Raw genomic sequence first — 15123 nt, forward strand, 5'->3', positions numbered from 1 at the left:
TGCAGTGAAACTATGAACCTCACACTAAGAAGCATAAATAAAGATTATAAATAGCTTCATGTTATTTCAGGTCAGATTTGCCCTCAATTTACCACTTTTGGCTTTCAGAGCTTTGAGGATTTCAGAATTGTGGATAATGGGTTGTGGACTTGAATCTCCCTAAATAAAGAAATTCTCAGTCAGAAAGGGAAGAAGTCAATCACAGAGAAGTGAATCAATAAGTCTAGCCCACATTCAAGAGGAGGGGATTATATAAGGTTGTGAGGACCAGGAAGTAGGACTACAGGGGGCCATATTGGAGGCTGCCTACCCTACAAGGGATTGTGAAGTATTCCAGGGTTAATTAAAGCTGAGCTGCTTTCATCCCCAGGCGAAAGGGTCAAGGAGAGAGAGAGTAGTTTACAGAACTTGGAAGGATAGAGTCATGTGGAGAGGGCAGTCTTGAAAGACGACGTGTCCTTGGGTCAAGGAAGAGATATCTTCAGATGAACCCATAGGGAGAAAGCAGGTTGAATAAATACCCTGACCTCTTTTTTCTCTCTCTCCCCATCTCTTGATAAACCTCTTGACTGGTTTATCTGGTTCTGATTGATAAACCAATCAGAAGCCCTGAAACAAGAGAGCACACTGATGTACTCCATATAGGTCAGCCAACAAGGGCAGAGATTGGGTCTGGAGGGATAAACAGAGATACCAGCACATTACACTAGTATCTGGAAAATTACCTGTCGGGGACATTTTGGTCCCCGAGAACTTGTGTTTAAAAGGTTAACTTGGTATAGCATAGGACACTGTATTCAATATCTTATAATGACCTATAAAGGAAAAGAATCTGGAAAAGCATATATATATATAATATATTTGTATGAAACTGACTGACTTTGCTGTACACCTGAAACTTATACAATATTGTAAATCAACTATAGTTCAATAAAAAAGTTTACCTTGAATTATTATTATCGTTTTAGCATGAGTTATCTTAACAACTGCCTTATAAATTCCTGGTCAGCAAGGATGGAACCACATTTGTCTTTGAACATTATGCACTAATTTGCCTGTGCCAACACAGGTTCTCAACCTCAGATATTATGTAGTAAACACTTTTTATTTTAGGGATGAGAAAATGGCTGAGATGTTAAGTGAATTGCCTAAGATCACAAAATGCTAAGCCCACATGTTCCAACACTATCTGTAATTTACTAATTCCTTAATAGTAATGATAAATTTGTAAGGGTACAACATTTTAAAGTTTACAAAGAACTTCCACCCACATCATCTCATTTATATCTCACAATAGTGCTTGCTTCAGCAGCATATATACTAAAATTGGAATGATACAGAGAAGATTAGCATGGCCCCTGTGCAAGAATGACACACAAATTCGTGAAGAATACCATATTTTTATGCACCCCAATGTTCACTGCAGCACTATTTACAATAGCCAGGACATGGAAGCAACCTAAAAGTCCATCAACAGAGGAATAAAGAAGATGTGGTACAAATATACAATGGAATATTACTCAGCCATAAAAAGGAATTAGATAGTGCCATTTGCAGAGACGTGGATAGACCTAGAGACTGTCATACAGAGTGAAGTAAGTCAAAAAGAGAAAAACAAATATCATATAATATCACTTACATGTGGAATCTAGAAAAATGGTACAGATGAACTTATTTACAAAGCAGAAATAGAGACACAGATGTAGAGAACAAACTTATGGATGCCAAGGTGGGAAAGGGAGGGGTGGGATGAACTGGGAGATCGGGATTGACATATATACACTAATATGTATAAAACAGATAACTAACGAGAACCTACTGTATAGCACAGGGAACTCTACGCAATGGCCTGTGGTGACCTAAATGGGAAGGAAATCCAAAAAAGAGGGGATATATGTATATGTATAACTGATTCACTTTGCTGTACAGCAGAAAGTAACACAACACTGTAAGGCAACTATACTCCAATAAAAATTTATAAATAAAATAAGCCATGAAAGGCAAAATAAAATAAATTAATCCCACAATAACTCTGATGTACTTGGAAGGTAGATATTATTTCCATTTTATAACTCAGAAAGTGACCTACACAGGTGTTACTTATTTTCAACACAACAAAAAGTGCCATAATAAGCATAGGAAATAATATGGAAGTTTGGGGCTTATTGAACTCAGCTATTCAGTCTTATTACATAGGATTATCTCCTTTAACTGGTTAAGGTAATTCTCTGAACTACGAACTGAGGGGCTTCTCAGTGAGAAACCAAGATAGGGTCATCCTGTATGAAAATGGTGAGAGCAATGTTGTGTGAGTTTCAGGTATACAGCAAAGTGATTCAGTTATACATATACATGTATCTATTCTTTTTCAAATTCTTTTCTGTACACCTGAAACTAACATAACATTGTTAATTTAATTTAATAAAAATTAAAAAAAAAAAAGAAAATGGTGAGAGAAGACTGAAGCAAATCTCAGGGAATCATCTAAGGGGAGAAGGAGAATAAAGCAACCCTACTAAGGGGCTTTCTTTCTCTACCACTGATGGAGTTCCTCCTGTGCTTCCTGGTGACATATCTATAGCATTCTCCAGGAAACAAAGCCTATATTCTCTTGGGGGAATCTACACAATGAACACACACATACACACACACACACACGCAAACCCAGTAGGCTGGGGGGCAAGAAGAGGGTCTTGGGAAAAACTTTGTAGAATTTGAAACCTATACTATTGTTCTAATTATCTACTGCTATTTAACAAACCCCAAAACTTAGTGGTTTAAAATAACATCCTTTTTTACTATAGTTCACAATTTCGTGGGTCAAGAATTCCCACGAATTCTGTTTCACGCGGCACAGACTGGAATGATTCAGTGAAATTCAGCTGACGGCTGGTCTGGTCAGGAGGAGACAAGACACTTCATTCTTATAACCAGTGTCTTGATGGGAATGGCTTGAAAACTGAGCTCACCTCTGCCTCTCTCCCTCTCCATATAGTTTCAGGGCCCTCCACGAGATATCTCCAGTAGGGTAGTTGGATTTCTTACACAGCCGTTCAAGACTCTCAAAGATTTAGGAGGCAGTTGCTAGCCTTTGTTCGAGGAGAGGTCCAGACTGTCATAGCATTAGGTCAGCTGTGCAGTTTTGGTCCAAGAACTCACAGGTTGACTCCCTTCCAGGAGAAGCTAAATAGACCCCACCATTTGGTGGGAGCAGCGCCAAAGAATTTATGACCATATTTAATCCCATACAATTCTTACCATAAACTGCTCCGATTTTCTCCATTCTTTTGTTACCACTCATTCAGTGTTTTTACAATTATAATCTGAAGAAAATAATGAGGACACAGGGGGGATAATTTTTAACTCTAGGAACATGCCCCATCAACTGGGGACAAGAATTGAGATGATCTCTCTAGCATAACTGGTATATGTCTTGTTTCACCACCCTGGGTTTAAGTGACATAATGTATTCATAACCTCAGATAGGATGCCCTTAATCCCTCTAATCACCCATTCATGTTGCAATTGTTTCCAGATTTTCCATCCCAGATATTTTAAGAATCCTCAGGCTTGCTTGTCCATGTCTGTTGCTCACCTCTTTCTGCCAGGAGCTTGGGGGCTATCTCTCTAAGCAGGATTTTGTAGGAGTGGCTATTGCTTCGGTCACTGTCTCTGGTCTTGATGCCAGTTCACTTCGGCCCACCTCCTGCAGCCATATCTTGGCACACGTTATTAAGGGAATTCATTACTGTTATTTTGATCCTTACGGTGCTATGAAAGAATGACCCTCCCTTTCCAAATGAAAAGGACAAAGTTTCCTCCCTATTTTTATTCTTACACAAGATGTGTCCCTTCATGAAGCTCCCCAAGTGTCCAGCATTACCATACTTTTTATTCACCTACACAGAGCCAGGTACCCTGGGGTTGCTAATGCAGCCAGGGAAGCTGGCACTGGATGAGTTCCAGCACATGCCTGGCCACAGGCTATTTTCAAATCCTCTTCCCAGACTTTGCTCAGACAGTTGTACTGCCTATGACTCAGTGGGTAAATTTCCCCTTTACTTATGGTGTGTTGTTTTCAGGACTGCTGTCTGCCCATTTCCCCTCCTAGCTTCTGTTAGGACTTGCCATCTCCCCATTCCCTACTCCCCTTCCTACCTCTCATGTATTTCTCTATAGCCTGAGCTTCAATGTTCATAGGGTTCCTTGCCTTTTTTCTTAGCTCCCCCTGGGTACCTTTCTCAGGCCCTAAAAAAATCAATAAATGCAAACAGATATGTGATGTGTGTCTGCATGTTTGGGAGTGAGATATAGTGTCTAAATCCCTTCAACAGAAGCATCTTTGTTCCAATCCCTATCACCCAAAAGTTTTGGATTCTTGGGTTCTATTCAAACCCTGTATTTCCCCATTTACTTTACCTTTGCCTTGGCTACAAACATGAATTGGGAGAAAAATAACTTCTGCATAGATTTCCAGTACAGAGACAGTTCTCTTTCCTCTTTATTTCTCAGGAGACTAAACCAAAATCTGCTGTCCCTCAAAGTCTATTCTGATTGGCCTGGTTATGAACACAGGTGCTTAGCATGGAGCAGGGCCCATTTGCTGCTTCTTCCCAGCCTGGGGTGGAGATTGGTGAGGGCAGGGATTGTCTGGTTGTTTTAAAGATTGACGTCTGGGAAGTGTGATTCTCAGTGTTCCTCCTCAATCCTCAAATTAGGTTGCTCGTGTGCATGGGGAACATCTGTCCCCCGGGGGTGGATTTGTAGTGTCAGGAGTTACTACCACTTCTAAGCATGATCACAACAATTTGAGGACTTGAGAATGTATCACCAGCAGAATCAGTGTGTGAGCTTGCCGCACGTCCCTGCTTCACACGTGGAGAGGGCGTGAGACGGGGCCCCAGCACCGTGTGAACTGCCTTCTAAAGTCATTAAGCCTTATAAACTGTTAGATAATTCTACTTATCCATGAATCATCTATGTCTGACTTATCTCATCAACATGTCTCTCAGGTAGTTACCATTACATGTTTTTGAGCTTTGGTAGCATTGTAAATGTAGTCATTATTAGACGCTCTGGCATTTGGCACTGAATGTTCTTTTGCTTTGTGCTTTTGTTTCTTTCTCCACCAACATCATCTCTCCCCTAGAGGTCACTCTCACTTGTGCAAACATCCTGATCTCAGAACCAATTTAGATTCTGTAGAACTCCCCAGGCAGTCTCAAAGAAGGAAGGAAGGGGAAACTGATGGCAGTTTGACGAGAAATAAGAGGGTCTTTAAAAGAGCTTTCCCACGGCCCTCACCACAACCCCTTTACTGTCTGCTGGCAGTATATTCGTGGTAGGTCCCAATGAAGCTTATCAATGTTGTTTTTAATTTTTTTTTAAAACATTTAAGACAACTAAATGAATTTTTTTTCTTGTTTTTGATGCAATACACATTCATGATAGCACCTGTGGAATTTCCAGATAAGCAAACAGAAAATTTTAAAAATATCTTCGGGAGATAAATTCTATTAACACTGGTGAATGTTCTTCCATGTTTTTTTTTTCTGTATATATAAAAAAATATGAGAGCATATGGATCACACTATACATTGTTTTGTAACCAACCTTTTCATCTGACAAACTATCTTGAATATTTTTAGTGTTCATATAAATAATCTTTTAGACAGTCATTTAAAATAGATTATAATATTTCATTTTATGGATTCACCATTATTTCACTATTTACTTACTGATGAAAATTTAGGTTGTTCTATTCTTCAGTCTTATAAATAATGCTATGTGGGAAATGCTTATAAATACATCTGAAAATACACCTATATTTTTTCCTAAAATTAACACCAAACCCTTACCTGTGCAATCATTGGCTCAAAGAGCTTGCACATTTTAGGACTTTTGATACATAGTGCAAGCTCCCTCTTAAAAGTGGGTTCAAACCGTCTTGGGTAGTAGCAGTATATACAATGGACATTATCATTATTTCTAATTTTTGCCAGAGAACAAACTTGCCAGCCCAGGATGTGGCTGACCTAGGGAGGCTGGGGACAAGCCTAATGGGCTCCTTTCTGGACCTGAAAAGAAAGGAGAACTCTATGTAGGGCAGTAAATTTCGCAACAAAAACCTAAAGGCCAAAAATTTCATACGCTAAGCTTCTGATCATTTTATTGTGAGAATGTCTTTCTCATAGAAATTTGTTGTCTGTGGAATTTAAAGATCTTGAACAGACTGTCCTCACTCTCAATATAAACTTTCTATCTGTTAATACTGGATCCTGTCGGCTGCACACAGGAGGTTGTCCTGCAGGTCTCAGAGGTTCTTGGAGTTCTAGTTCTAAACACTAGGGACATTTCCCAGGCAGGAAACTGTATCTTTCCTCCATGTAGCTACTCAATATACCCACTGGACCCGCTAAAACTACCTCTTGTTTGGATTTTAAACCACCATACCTGATGTGTGACGTGATGGTAGGCTAGCAGAACTATTAGAAGGTGCCAAAATCTTACCATTGAAAAGATACCCAGAAAGACCCACGTGGCACTTACAAGCACAAGGAACTAGGCAAAGGAAAGTTGAGTAGACCTCTTTTATTTATACTTCGAAACCTAAACACTGATGCTAAATTCTGGTAGGTGAGGCGGGACTATGTGGCTTAGACTAGAGATTCAATGCAGTCTTCCATTTCCCATTTGAAAACAGTATCTTACCTGATTCAACACAACCTGATGCTCCTTCACTCCCAACAAAGTTCTAGAGGAGATGGATGTAGAGAGAGATAGACAGCAAGGGAAAGTACTGAACTTGCCTGCACTTCAGCATGGCAGAAGTACATGACAAGGTTGGAACGTCAGAGAAGAGAGCTCAGGAAGGAAACGGCCCTGGGGGTATTCTAAGGTAGTGGGTACCAGGTCAAGGCTCCTACTCAGGCCATCCAGGTGTAGGAGAGAAAAGAAACAATTAGCTACTCATGACCTTCTGGTGCTCGATGAGTCAATCCACTAGAAATAGGGCCCGGCTTTCCTCCTCCTTTTGGAGGAGCAGGGGTGAGCATGGCTTAATGAGACAGCTTCCCTCCCATGCAGGCCCATACTGTTAGTCAGGAAAAGGCTATTTCTTTGAACTAAAGTTGCAACGGATAGCAATAAAAGGAACAGGACTTGATTTCCGTCTATTACTCAGGGGACCTCAAGGGCAGTGACTCACCAAAGACAGGATTCAAATGCTCTTGGACATTCGGGACAAAAGCTATTTTTAATCACCCCCTTTAAGTGGGAGGAAAGTGGGACACAGGATGAGAGGATATCTAGGGTCTTCACTTGCTCTGATTCTTTGATGTCTGAAAGGCTGGTAGAGATAGGGAAATTGCCTTTAGAGGCAGGCGCACTGATGGTGAGGCATATTCGCTGATAACCTGAGCACAGGGAGGAAGAAAATCGACAAAAATCAGGAACTCAAACATGAGAACAGCTTACAGCTATGGAATATAGAGACATATATCTGAATAAGCACTGTGAGTCAAGACATCAGGAAAATGGAAAGCTATGCTCAGGAAACTTGGCTTAAGGGAGAAAATAATGCAGTTAGCTTGACTTCCACTTTGGGAAGAGTCCAGTCTCAAATGGTTAAAAGTCAAATGTTTTGGTGTTTAAAGTTAACTCTCAGTTAAGGGATGTAAAGGAATCGATCGTCTCAGAACCACAGCTAATATGGATAGTAGTTGCCAAAACAGTGTCAAAATAAGATTCACAGCATAAATATCCTTTATCAGCAACCAACAACTCACCAACAGTGGACCCAGAGTCATTATTTTTGCCCAAGAGCTCATGTTTCTTGTTAGCCTTTGCCAGCATTAGGGTGCTTCTGGGAACAAAGGAGCCATGCAAAATAGGTTTTTGAAGACGAGGAGGAGGAAGAGGTAGGAAGACGAGCTGTATATTTGCCTTAAGTGGCAAAATTCATTTGGATTTGAAGTTCTTCTTTGTCAGCTTTCCAATGGGGTACTGGGAGACAGTGCCCATGCCCCTGGAAGCATCCTCTCCTCCAGGCCTGCCTGCCCCACCACACAGGACCTCTTACCCAGGGTACTACCATTGTGTACCTACCCCAGGTTGGGACCAAAAGGCAGCACATTTGTTTAACTATTTCTTCTCCCAGAGCAAGGATTTTTTTTTAAGGACTAGAGTTAGTAAATTAGACAAGTAAAAAAGACAAATACCATATGATTTCTCTTATATGTGGAATCTAAACAACAAAGCAAATGAAAAATATAAAATTCTGCGTTCATCCTTTAAGAGTGTAGTCTCAAAATATCTAGGAATAAACCTACCTAAGGAGACAAAAGACCTGTATGCAGGAAACTATAAGACACTGATGAAAGAAATTAAAGATGATACAAATAGATAGAGAGATATACCATGTTCTTGGATTGGAAGAATCAACATTGTGAAAATGAATCTACTACCCAAAGCAATCTACAGATTCAATGCAATCCCTATCAAACTACCACTGGCATTTTTCACAGAACTAGAATAAAAAATTTCGCAATTTGTATGGAAACAAAAAAGACCCCGAATAGCCAAAGCAATCTTGAGAACGAAAAAAGGAGCTGGAGGAAGCAGGCTCCCTGACTTCAGACTCTACTACAAAGCTACAGTAATCAAGACAGTATGGTACTGGCACAAAAACAGAAACATAGATCAATGGAACAGGATAGAAAGCCCAGAGATAAACCCACGCACATATGGACACCTTACCTTTGATAAAGGTGACAGGAATGTACAGTGGAGAAAGGACAGCCTCTTCAATAAGTGGTGCTGGGAAAACTGGACAGCTACATGTAAAAGTATGAGATTAGATCACTCCCTAACACCATACACAAAAATAAGCTCAAAATGGATTAAAGACCTAAATGTAAGGCCAGAAACTATCAAACTCTTAGAGGAAAACATAGGCAGAACACTCTATGACATAAATCACAGCAAGATCCTTTCTGACCCACCTCCTAGAGTAATGGAAATAAAAACAAAAATAAACAAATGGGACCTAATGAAACTTCAAAGCTTTTGCACAGCAAAGGAAACCATAAACAAGACCAAAAGACAACCCTCAGAATAGGAGAAAATATATGCAAATGAAGCAACTGACAAAGGATTAATCTCCAAAATTTACAAGCAGCTCATGCAGCTCAATAACAAAAAAACAAACAACCCAATCCAAAAATGGGTAGAAGACCTAAACAGACATTTCTCCAAAGAAGATATACAGACTGCCAACAAACACATGAAAGAATGCTCAACATCATTAATCATTAGAGAAATGCAAATCAAAACTACAATGAGATATCATCTCACACCAGTCAGAATGGCCATCATCAAAAAATCTAGAAACAATAAATGCTGGAGAGGGGGTGGAGAAAAGGGAACACTCTTGCACTGCTGGTGGGAATGTGAATTGGTTCAGCCACTATGGAGAACAGTATGGAGGTTCCTTAAAAAACTACAAATAGAACTACCATATGACCCAGCAATCCCACTACTGGGCATACACCCTGAGAAAACCAAAATTCAAAAAGAGTCATGTACCAAAATGTTCATTGCAGCTCTATTTACAATAGCCCGGAGATGGAAGCAACCTAAGTGTCCATCAACAGATGAATGGATAAAGAAGATGTGGCACATATATACAATGGAATATTACTCAGCCTTAAAAAGAAATGAAATAGAGCTATTTGTAATGAGGTGGATAGACCTAGAGTCTGTCATACAGAGTGAAGTAAGTCAGAAAGAAATAGACAAATACCGTATGCTAACACATATATATGGAATTTAAGAAAAAAAAAATGTCATGAAGAACCTAGGGGTAAGACAGGAATAAAGACGCAGACCTACTGGAGAACGGACTTGAGGATATGGGGAGGGGGAAGGGTGAGCTGTGACAGGGCGAGAGAGAGTCATGGACATATACACACTAACAAATGTAGTAAGGTAGATAGCTAGTGGGAAGCAGCCGCATGGCACTGGATATTGGCTCGGTGCTTTGTGACAGCCTGGAGGGGTGGGATAGGGAGGGTGGGAGGGAGACGCAAGAGGGAAGACATATGGGAACATATGTATATGTATAACTGATTCACTTTTTATAAAGCAGAAACTAACACACCATTGTAAAGCAATTATACCCCAATAAAGATGTTAAAAAAAAAAAAAAAAAGAGTGTAGTCTCTGTTTCCTACAGTGCTCCAGCGATCCCATACCCAAGCTCCACTGGTCTTCAAAGCCATATGTTCTGGGGGTTCTTCTTCCTGGTGCAGGACCCCCAGGCTGGAGATTTCGATGTGAGGCTTAGACCCCTCATTCCTTGGGAAGAACCTCTGCAATCCTGATTATTTTCCCATTTGTGGGTCGAATACCTGGGGGTGTGGATCTTGACTGCCACATCTCTACCCCTCCTACTTGTCTTGCTGTGGTTCCTTCTTCATATCTTTAGTTGTAGGAAATCCTTTCTACTAGTCTTCAGGATGTTCTCATCGATAGCGGCTCTGTAAATCATCGATACCGGCTCTGTAAACAGTTGTAATTTTGGTGTGCCCATGGGAGGAGGTGAGCTCAGGGTCTTACTACTCCACAATCTTGGCCACTCCCTCTAACTAACATTTTTTGGATTCATATAGAGATTGAAAAATTATTTCAAATGACCTTATTTCTATTTTTATTAATTACTTCTCAGAATTTTTGGTATTGGTTTTCTTAGTGATTTTCCCCCCAATTTTTTATTATGAAAACTTTCAAACAGAGAAAAGCTCAAAGAAAAGACAACGATCAGTTATATACCCATTACCTAGACTCAGTAATTGCCAACATTTTTCCTTGTTTGCTCCACCTATTCCCATGGATTTTCCAAGGTCCTTCATTACAATTGCCCCTTTGCCTGAGCCCAGGGCCACCAGATCTCACACCTATTTGCGATGTGACCATCTCCTTCTTGGAGATTCCTAGTTGATATGTGTAATGTCTTCTTTACTCTTCTGTGCAATCTCTGGGCACTCAGATGTGGACTCTGAAGCAGCCTGTGCTGTTTGCAGATTTCCCGACTTACATGTTAACTGGAATGTGTGGTTGCTCTCCGTCTCCTAGTCATGCTGTAGAAGTGGACACTGCATGATTTTGTTTGTTCTCAATATTGGTTTCTTTTTTTAAGAATGTGATAAAAATATCAAAATTTAAGCAGCCACTATTATTCTATGGAAACCTGAAAACTTTTATATTTTTACTGATTTTTAAATGTCTTTTATACATGAGGACAATTAATCAGATGCCATAAATGGTACTGTACTTATTGTTTCCTTTTAATTTTTTGTTAAAAATTTAAGCCATCAGATTTTTAAAAATTTATGTCAAATTAATGAGTACATTTTTGTGACACTTACCAGTTTTTACATGTGTGAAAATACATTTCTTATCCAGAGAGTACATAAATATTTGGCTGTAATACCTGCTGATTTCTATCCTTCTATCTCTTTACCTACCTATCTGTCATCCTATTTCTAATTATTAAAAGTGTCTGAAATATTGAAATATGTTTGATCTATAGAATTGATTGATAATCTTCGGGATCCTCCCCCCCCCCATAGCTATTTTTTTCACACATTTGTAAAATATAATTGCTTCCTCAGTGATTTATGATGACCTTTCTTTATGGTATATGAAGTTCTTATCAGTGTATATTAGGGTCTATTTCAGAGATAAGTACTGTGTAGCAAAGTTATTTATTATTGCTATATTATTTATATGGTGTAAATTGGGGAAAAATGTAGGTTTAAGCTAAGCAATTATGTTATAGATACACAATGTAATAATATTCTATTACAAAGTTGATATTATAGAAGAATATGAATTGATATATAAAGTTGTTTACATTGTTAAGGGACAAATGTAAGTTTTATACATATATATTTATACTATTTAAAATATTTATTTTTGAATATTTATACACACAGGCAAACATCTGGAAGAATATTTCCAAGTTGAAACTGATGATCTTTGGAGGTTGAAGTTCTTGTTAGATTATAATTTCTTTTTGTATGCTTATCTATATTTCTCGATTTTTCTATACAGTCTAATAGATATGCAATATTCAGAAAACTGTTATGTATTTTTATTTCTGTTGCTTAAATATAACTAAATTAGGGCTTCCCTGGTGGCGCAGTGGTTGGGAGTCCGCCTGCCGATGCGGGGGACATGGGTTCGTGCCCCGGTCCGGGAGCATCCCACGTGCCGCGGAGCGGCTGGCCCCGTGAGCCGTGGCCGCTGGGCCTGCGCGTCCGGAGCCTGTGCTCCGCAACGGGAGAGGCCGCAGCAGTGAGGGGCCCGCATAGTGCAAAAAAAACAAAAAAACATATATATATATATATATATATAACTAAATTAACATTTTGTTAAATTTCATTCCAGTGTACAGGACTAGATTTTGCTTTTGACATTTTTATAGTTACATTTAATTAACCTCTGAATCTGAGGGAGGGTTTTTATTTAAGGACTATTGTTTTGCTCAACAAAATGATGAGATATAATAATGAAAAATAATAATTTGCAATAAAATTATCTATGTTGCAGCCCTATCTCTAGGCCGTGGTTGATGTATCCTCACCATTTTTTAGTGAAATAGGTTGTGGATTTTGGGGTGATTTTCTCCTACAGACTTTTCTGATGAGTCAAGTGTGGGCCTCTTGGCTTTCTCACAGGACAGGCACCCAGTCTTCCCATTGCAACAGGTTCCTTCTCTTGGGTTTTCATATTTTTTTAATTTATTTCTTTGTCTGTGGAGCATGTCTTGAAGAAATTTTTTTCAAGGTAAACCCTGACATATCTAAGACTATTTTTCTGTTGCCTTCACATATAAAAAGAAATTTGGCTATGTATAAAATTCTTCCGACACAACCTTTTTTCTTCAAAATTCTGCAGCTGTTGCAGTCTTGTCTTCTAGTGAAGTTGGTTCTGTTTTAGAAACCTATAATTTCTGCCTGGAAGCTCCTGAGAGATTTTTAAAACAAAGCCATCTTATTCAAATATTCTGCTAGTATATATTTGGGGATGCATCTATTTTCCTCAATTTGGTCTGGTACATGTTCAGTATTTTGTATATAACAGAATTGGAATTTGGGGGGGTTATTTTTCTTGGTGTATTTTATCTAATTTTGTGTTATTGCTTCTGTTACAATGTCCTAGTTTCTTCCTAAATGACACCTATAATTTTATATTGAATCTACGATTTTTGTTGGTCTCTGTTACTTTCACTTGTTTTGTCCTCCATTTGGGATCTTACCATTTTCATTGCTTTGTCCTTTCTTTTTTGCATTCTGAGAAAACAGTTGAAGTTGTCTTCAGTATCAGTGATTACATTTTCTTCAGTATAAATTATATTATCAGCACCAATGATGCATTCACAGCTTACTGTTACATATTTACTTTTCTGGTATTAATTCCTTATAGGATCCAGCTCATTTTTTGTTAAAGATTTTTTGGATGTGAACCATTTTTAAGTCTTTATTGAATTTGTTACAGTATTGCTTCTGTTTCATGTTTTGGTTTTTTGGCCCCGAGGCATGTGGGATCCTAGCTCCCTGACCAGGGACCGAAACCGTACCCCCTTGCATTGGAAGGCAAAGTCGTTACCACTGGACCGCCAGGAAAGTCCCCAGTTCATTTTTTATACACTTGATTGCTTTTAAATCTTAGTTTGTCCATAAGACTACCTGTTTTCCCACAGAAGTCAAGGTTTTTCAATGATGTAAGGAAGTAAAACTTCCCCATCCCTTCCTTCGTTCTGGTTCCAATAAGAAATCATATTCAGAGTTTTTTCTCTTACGTCTTTAGCACGAATTCCACTTTTCCTTTTACTGGAATATATATTTTTTTGTACTATTCATTTTTGTTGTTGTTGTTAATTTACTGATTGTTGTATATGAGGCTTATCCCATCTTGGAGCTTACTGCAGAGAGGGTAATTGTTCTTAGCCCCAACATTTGTTTACTTAGGAGCTGAGTGCATATTCCTCTTAGTTCTACAGTTGGATCAAAGACTGGCCCAGTTTCTGGCTATTAAGAATAAAGATGTTATACACATTTGAGAAAAGGTTTTTGTGTGAACACAGATTTCACTTCTCTTGGCTAAATGCCCAGAGGTATAATCACTGGGCTGTAAGGTAGTTGTATGTTTAGTTTATTAAGAAATTGTCAGACTATTTTTCAGAGTGGCTGTATCATTTTGCAATCTTATCAGCAATGTATGAGTGATCTAATTTCTGTACGTCCTTGCCAGAATTTGATGTTGCCATTATTTTTTATCTGATCCATTCTGATAGATGTTTAGTGATACTTCATTGTGATTTTAATTTGAATTTCTCTAATGGCTAACGAAGCTGAATGTCTTTTCATGTGCTTATTTGCCGTCTGTACATCTTCTTCAGTGGAATGTCCCTTCATGTCTTTTTCCCATTTTCTAATTGAACCGTTTTTTGTGGGTATTATTTTTTTGAGAATTTTAGAAACTAGTCTTTTCTCATATGTATGGTTTGCAAATATTTTCTCTCTCTCTCTGGCTTGTCTTTTTCACCATCTTAATAAGGTTTTTCACAGGGAAAAATTTGTTTAATGTTGATAAAGTCTGATTTATCAGATTTTCCCCTTATGGATCATGCTTTTGATGTTAATTCTAAGAACTCTTTGCCTAGCACTAGATCATGAAAATTTTATCCATTTTTTAAATAAAAGTTTTATGGTTTTACATTTTACATTTAAATCAGTGACTCATTTTGAGTTATTTTTTGTATTAGGTATGAAGTGTAAGTTCAATTTGTAACCTATGGATGTCCTATTGCTCCAGAACACTTGTTCAGAAATTTATCCTTTCTCCATTGAATTGCTTTTGCAACTCTGTCAAAAGTCTGTTGGAAATATTTGTGTGGGTCTACTTCTCAGTCCTCTATTCTGTACTATTGATCTGTGTGTCCATCATTTTGTCAATACCATGTAGTCTTGATTATTCTAGTTATATAGCAAGTCTTGAAATTTGTAAGTCTGATTCCTCCTACTTTTTTTCTTTTTCAAAATTAGTTATTTCATCCCC

General features: G+C 38.5%; 1 non-coding gene across 1 annotated transcript; it reads left to right on the forward strand.

Moving 5' to 3' along the window:
• The first annotated feature begins 1296 nt into the window (after positions 1-1296).
• LOC114902171 lies at positions 1297-1403 on the forward strand. The gene has a single exon (XR_003795396.1). It is a non-coding gene; the product is annotated as a U6 spliceosomal RNA (small nuclear RNA).
• Positions 1404-15123: the final 13720 nt, after the last annotated feature.

Source organism: Monodon monoceros, unplaced genomic scaffold, assembly GCF_005190385.1.
Source record: "Monodon monoceros isolate NGI ecotype Baffin Bay Population unplaced genomic scaffold, NGI_Narwhal_1 Super_Scaffold_2, whole genome shotgun sequence".
In the NCBI taxonomy this organism is placed as follows: domain Eukaryota; kingdom Metazoa; phylum Chordata; class Mammalia; order Artiodactyla; family Monodontidae; genus Monodon; species Monodon monoceros.